This window comes from Amblyomma maculatum, chromosome 2, assembly GCF_055883805.1.
Source record: "Amblyomma maculatum isolate TAMU_Amacu chromosome 2, ASM5588380v1, whole genome shotgun sequence".
Lineage (NCBI taxonomy): Eukaryota > Metazoa > Arthropoda > Arachnida > Ixodida > Ixodidae > Amblyomma > Amblyomma maculatum.
The window spans coordinates 26577717-26584492 of record NC_139345.1 but is presented as its reverse complement, the minus strand read 5'-3'; the positions used below and the strand labels follow the sequence as shown (position 1 = coordinate 26584492).

The window sequence follows — 6776 nt, the reverse complement described above, 5'->3', positions numbered from 1 at the left end:
TACCACAGAGGCTATGCCTTATAAAATGCGGGATACCACTTCTGAAAGATGGAACATTTCATGCTAAAAGAGCAATGATAGCAAGGCACATCCAAAGCACCTTCTGCACATGTGCATTACTGCAGTGATGTCACAGATGCAGAATTATGTAAAGCATGACAATAAAATGCAACTTTTACATAAGTTCATTGCTAGTTTCACACCACACATCAGCTTATGCCGATGCCAAAAACTTCTCGAGACTGCCGTTTCACTTCAAAACTACATTATCTTGCTCAGGAGGCAAAAAACAATACACTTCAATACCCCTATAATTCCTTGAACAAACCACAAAGCTTGAGATTCTATGTATTGCTGTTTCATGTAATGCTCGCTGCACATGCAGCAGGAATAAAACTTCTCATAAACTGCAATTTGCCAGAACTGTCAACTGCTTATCTCTTTAGATGCCTAACTAATGAAATTGTAAATGCTGACCAATATTATACAAGAATGATTATTAAAAAGTGTTTACAACAAATTTCTCGAAGATTATGTTCTTTACCTTTACAGATTGCAAATCATAAACTATGAAGAGACACCCGTGCAGTCTCTGCCGGTGGGTTGTGCAGCAATGTGGACTTTGGGTACCTGGTACAGCTTCAGGATTAGACTTAATTATCTATTCTTTTTGTTTATAAGAGGCAATATGAAAACTGCAAAATTGAAGGCTATTAATGAGTGAGCCTAGGCCTAAAACCCTCCTAATCATCTATGTGGTCTAACATAATGAGCATCAAAAATATTCCTTTAAAAGCTTTGTAAGTTGGTTTTTCCACATTACATAACTAAAAAAGGGTGTTGCTGACATTTCTTATTCAGATAATATAGACATATTTTGTGTTTTTGATGATGCAGAAGAAGCTAACATGATTCTGGCAACAATACCAAGTGCAGCAACATTTTTTACATGCAATGTGGGAAAGCAAGACAATAGTTTTCAAATACGCCTTTCCTTGTTCAGTATTTTGAACTACATTGCTCTTTTAGAAAATTTAAGAACTGGGCTCACCTATAATATTGGGGACCCTCATTTCTGGTATATAATACTGTCCCCTAAAATTAAAATGCAAAAGTTAAGTCAATTTTGGTTGATTAGCCATTCAACCATTATCCTCTACCACAGACATGTCCACTGTGCTGCACAATCCAGTTCTAATTGTACTGCAAATTTCATTTCATTCATTCTCCCTTTATAGGCCCATAGACATGACATAAGGGGTGGGGGCATATATATATATATATATTTGTTAAATGGTAGTGGTGGAACACAAGGAAAATACGCTGAGTACAAATGGCACAAAACAATATAAAGAACACAAAAGAAACAATAAAGCTGAAAGTGCTAAAATACCGTCCATTACATATCACCTGCAGTACTTCATTTTTAGTTTCATTCTATTGTGGACATACCTAGCAACATAAGAGCATGTGAGTTGTTGAAAATTACACCCATCAGAGAACATAACCTTACTGCTGAGAACCAAGTGCAAACAATTTAAATATTAGGTTTTGAAGAAAAAAAGAAAAGAGGCATACATTAACAGCTCACTCAATAAAAAGAAGTCAACATGTTCAGATCGATTACATACTGAAAAAATTCCTCCCTTGCTAACTTGCTCAATAGCACTGAATGGTTCCAAAATCAATGTAATGCCAGGGCTATTGCTCCTCAGCATCGAAAAATATGCTCTTTGATAGACATAAAGCAACAATGAACAGACCACAATGCCACAGTTATGTCGAAAAATACATACCACACAAATCTTGCCGTAAGTAGTCGTCCAGCGCTGAAGAAAGCAGGTTGATCTTTAGAAGCAGGAGTAACAGCACTTCTACACCGTATTCCTCCTACGGGCAGGTACGCTGCAGCAAAGGTATCATTCATAACATTAGCATGATACTTGTAACTAGTACATACATAACTATAGTACAAAAAATAATGGCACCACACATGCCACAACAATGACTCAAATATTTTGACAATGAGCTTAAAAGCTACAACTCCTGTGCCTAGATATATCTGTAACAATATCTGCCACCTCTTTACAGTCGAAATAACTGCTTAAATAAACTAGAATAGCAGATTTATGACAAACTGCTAGCACAATGACAATACACATTAACTTCAATGAGGGAATGTCTCAGTACCAGTGAATTATAGTAATGAGTATAACACAATGTCTGACAACAGAAACTACAGAAGGAAAAGAATGTGTTGTTATTGGTCAGGCATAGCCTCCTTTCTATGGGTCAGGAGGCTGAAAAGTTCAGAATGGAAATAGCTGAGTAGAAACTATAGCAAATCCCCAAATGAAAAATATTAGTGATATAAAAATTTTCCTTAGCTCGCTAACGAAAATTAGCACATTTAATCAAAATAGCTGTTTGGGCCAGTTGGTTCATACTTACACCCTAAAAGACCAGCGAAAAAAAAGAAAACAGGTACAAAGGAACACAAAACGTATTTCAGTGCCCGTCCTGTCATTTTTTGTTCCTTTGTCCCCGTAATTATTATTTTTTTTTGCGCTGGTCTTTTTATGTACCGATTACAAAAAGAAAGTCAGTCTTAAAGCAGAGAAGGGGTGACACATGGTTTGCTTCAATGCTGAAGACATCTGATCACCAGCTAACCCAGATTTTTCACTTGTTAAGTGATTTGATCGAGTCCAATATTTATTATCAGTTTTTAACATAAGTGATCAGCAAGTTAAATAACACCATTTACTCGCACACGCCCTCAAACACAATGAAACTCAATTGATAAGTCACTGTCTGGGCGTGCACCATATTGCACGGCATGAGCGAAAATGGCAACACGCAAGGAGACACACACATGGCACGCGACATAAATATTCTCCGACGAGAATCGCAAGCAGTATACATTGAGGCAGATGTCAGTGATCAGCAATATGTGCCACAAAAGTGCGCGTGTCAATTTAAACGCCCCTTTCTGGACGGAAACAATGCTTTGGACTTACCAGCACGGATAGCAGAGACCAGTTTCAAATTCTTTGAAGAAACGACAGTCTACGTTCTTGCGCAGACGAGACGAAGGACTTGAGCCTGCAGCGAAAAAAAAAAAAAAAGCGTGAGAAATGTCTTTCCTGCACATTGCGTCACTGCGACAGTATGTACACGAATCGGCTCGGTCCCACCTCTGGTCTCGACGCCATCAGCTCAAAACTGCGGGGTTAAATCGACGTTCTGAAAGCGTGACTTTAGGATATCAAGCGCGCTGCCTTCGAACGTACAAGTTGCTGGCAAAAGAACCGTAAACTTAACCCATCCCCCTGCATGCTCTCCCGCATTTATGGCAACGCTCCCGTAAAGCAGCAACAACAGACGATCAAAATCGATTGTAGGCAGCGAGCAAAAATAATGCGGCATGCAAACACGTCAATGCGTATCACCGGGACTGCATTAGCGCTCGTCGACGCATACTTTCGACCGCGGGATATGCTTGTGAGCGTCGCAGACGACTAAAAATGCACCATTAACATCCCGCAAAAAGGTCGTGACCATCTAAAAATTTTGGGATGCGCCGCTCCTCCAGTCTGAACTGAGGGAGTGGTATGCTCAGGTTGGGATCCAAGACGTCGTGCTCAGAGGCCGTTTCACAGACAAACAAGCAGCGTCGCGGACGTAAGCAATAACAAAACATGTTCAGGCCAAGTTAAATAGCAGAGAAAAACACGTAAAACGAAATGTAAAACGTCACTTACATGCGCGGCTGAAATTTGGCGCCAAGGATCCGTTGGAACGCCACCACCGCGACGACCAGCCATCCGCCGTTTCATTCCGAAGTTCACACTTTCACGAAGTCGTTTCATAGTGAGGCATCGATGAGTGCACTCGATGAAATAATCGCTGAGAGCAACCGAACTTTTCTAAAAACACAGATGAGTACCAACGACAAAGAGCACGAACGCTGACTCGTGCGGCAATCGCCGTCGTCGTCTTCTCGGACTAGCAGAGTCGCAGGGAACGCAGGCAGGCTCAAGCAACTACGAACGCGTGACGCTGCGTTGAGAATAAAAGCAACAAAACTAAAAAGCAACTGCTTCGCTTCTCGTCTCACCACCACTCCCCCCTCACCTCCCCTTTCTCCCTGTTTTGCAGCGTACACACTTGTCTGTCCGCCCTTGTTCTGAGTTCGGCCTTGCTCTCTCCACGGTCAAGCTCGCGTAGGAGTCAAAAGACGGGACGGGTGTCGGGGGGGGGGGGGGGGGAGGCACCGCTTTTTGTAAGAAGATAAGATGCTCCCAACTTTTGACGATTCCCCACCTCCTCCGGGGAAAAACGAGGGGTCCTTTTGTGGTAGCTCTTGAAAGGACATCGGACGGGAAGTAGGAACACAGCCGCACCCAGCTTGAAACCGGTTACCATCATAAAAAAAAAAAAAGAAGAAACAAGCGGCAAACTTTTTTTTGCTTGAGCTGCAGGGACGAAATGGTGTAAAGTCATGCGAGAGAGACTAACGTCTTCCGTGCGGGTGATTGCGCAGGGTATATTTAAGCCATGCGGTTTCAGATAGCATAAATCCCGAAGTTACCCTCCTTTTACACTCTTTTTTTTTAGAGTGTATACGCCGAATAACGCCTGCGCGTTCGCACCCAGCACAATGAAGAAATTGTTACGAGTTATATATACACAGTACTTCGTGGACCTGTATGTGTAAGCGCACAAACCCTTCCACGTCTAAAGCCGACAAGATAAGCAACACCCTAAAGGGTATATCCGAAGATGCCTTTAAAATATTGGTCGCCAGAAACTTGCAAATTATCGCCGAATTCGTGCAACTGTGCCAGAGTTTCGACATTCTCAAGAGGCTTAATTTGTATTCGACGTTCCGGGGTGCACGGTGGGTTACTCCCACCGCCGACGGTGTGCTGTTTACCACCTGATCAGCCTCGTTCCCGAGACAGTCCTGGTCTATATAGAATTAAGTGGTTCGCCAGCTATGTGCTGCTTCCTGTCTCTGGAGACGCAATCCCTCGATCCCACACGCACATCGATGCGCCATCAGGAGCAAGTCGCCGACGTTTCGCCGCCCAGCCCTCGTCTTCCACCTGCGACAGCCCTGCTAACTAAGTTACGCCGATATTGCAGCCAGACGGCGCTCTGACACCTATATACCATCTCCACCCCGCCCTACATTTATCTTCCGTTTCGGCTGTCCGTTATGAATCCATGGTGGACTCCCGACAACCGCCCTATCGGCTTTTGTGTGCAGGGCCACGCACGTCCCCGGCTTCAACCTTATCACCGCCCAACTACCATGTTCCCGTGTTACAATCCTTCTAGTGATTGAAAGTATCTCGAAATAATAAATAAATATTCATGTGATTTTGCTCCCTGTGCCTTTGATGTTTTGCTCACAACGACAACGCCACCGCGGAAAGCGCGGGGCCTTTCCCGGTATGGCGTTAAAATTTTATGGCGGAGTTGCTTGAGCTTAATTTAAGGCCCATTGAGGCTATAGGAGACTGCATTTAACCATGCATCGATTTCCAACCCTTCCAAATCCGAGTTGGCGTCGCCTACCAACTCGGCCATGTCATGTGGTTTCGTGACGTAATGCAACCCGGAGACTATAGTAAGCGTACAACCGCTTCACCGGCCAAATGTCCCATGTCACAGGCATCCATGCCCGTGATTTTTCATCAAAACACGAAACCCGCCGACAACGACGACGCGGGAATGATATCGCGTTAAAAAACTAACGAAACAAGACAACACACGAAGGCGCTACAGGCCAGCTTTCTATTCTCACACTGGCTTAATTTGCTACTTTGTTATCTCACACCTGCACATCATACATGCAGTCGGATGCATTATGTGATGGACCACTCGACGTAGACATAAAACGGCAGGCATTTTAGCCAAGCCATATGAATGTGCCATGCATGGCCTATGGAGTATATATGTATACATGCCTCTCTCGGGGATGTGAGGGTCCGGTGAGTTCAATTCAGTTCTCACGCTCCCATCTTGAAGCAGAAGGCCGAGTTTGTAGCTCCTGCCAGGTCATGTGACCTCGTGACGTCCACAGGCCGCCGACCATTTAGCGCCCGCGACCATCATTACGTACCTGCCAACTACCGGCTGCCAGAGACACGCCCGCGATTTTTACCTCATAACGCAGACAGCATAACGGGGCATTTAACGATATCACGTTAAAGCTGTTCCTCTGCCGATGATTCTGCAGGAACGGCAAACCAGCCTCAGCTGGAGAAAAACCGGTTGGCGCGGGAAGCAGCGCGCGAAAAACATTCCGCATTGCGCGTTGACGTAGCTGCTAATACCATCTTTTTCGAGGGAAGGCGGTGCAGCATCCGACCCGAGCCCCAAAAATCGGTAACGACGAGCGCACTTTACTTGCGAAATTGGCCGCGAACCCCGACTTTTTTTTTAATTCGTTAGTAATAAGCTTGATCCGCATAAATCTGCGTTTGCCCGCGCGAATTCGCTCTGAGTGTGAAACGCACGCGCTGCCGCGCCGCCAAGCTTGCCGCATAGCGGGAATTAAGCTGGCGCTTTAAACACCTGTAAGATAGCAAATTCAGTGCCACTGCCGCATGCTTTTCGCGTGTGAGAACGAATTCGAGGGCGACAAGCGTTCCATGCGGTCTATAAGAACAGTCATTTCTTCGTTCAAGCGACTCAGTCAAGTGCTTCAAAACTACAGCGGTTGGAAATATAAAAAACTAAACTTCAATTTTATTTATTGCTTC

The 6776-nt window shown here is 44.3% G+C and overlaps 1 long non-coding RNA gene across 1 annotated transcript; it reads right to left on the bottom strand.

Annotated features, from left to right (window-relative positions):
- Positions 1 to 1536: 1536 nt before the first annotated feature.
- On the bottom strand, positions 1537 to 3889 carry LOC146198192 (uncharacterized). The gene is made up of 3 exons (XR_014704714.1): positions 3765 to 3889; positions 3021 to 3105; positions 1537 to 1905 (listed from the first exon to the last, which is right to left on the bottom strand). It is a non-coding gene; the product is annotated as an uncharacterized LOC146198192 (long non-coding RNA).
- Between the last annotated feature and the right edge of the window lie 2887 nt (positions 3890 to 6776).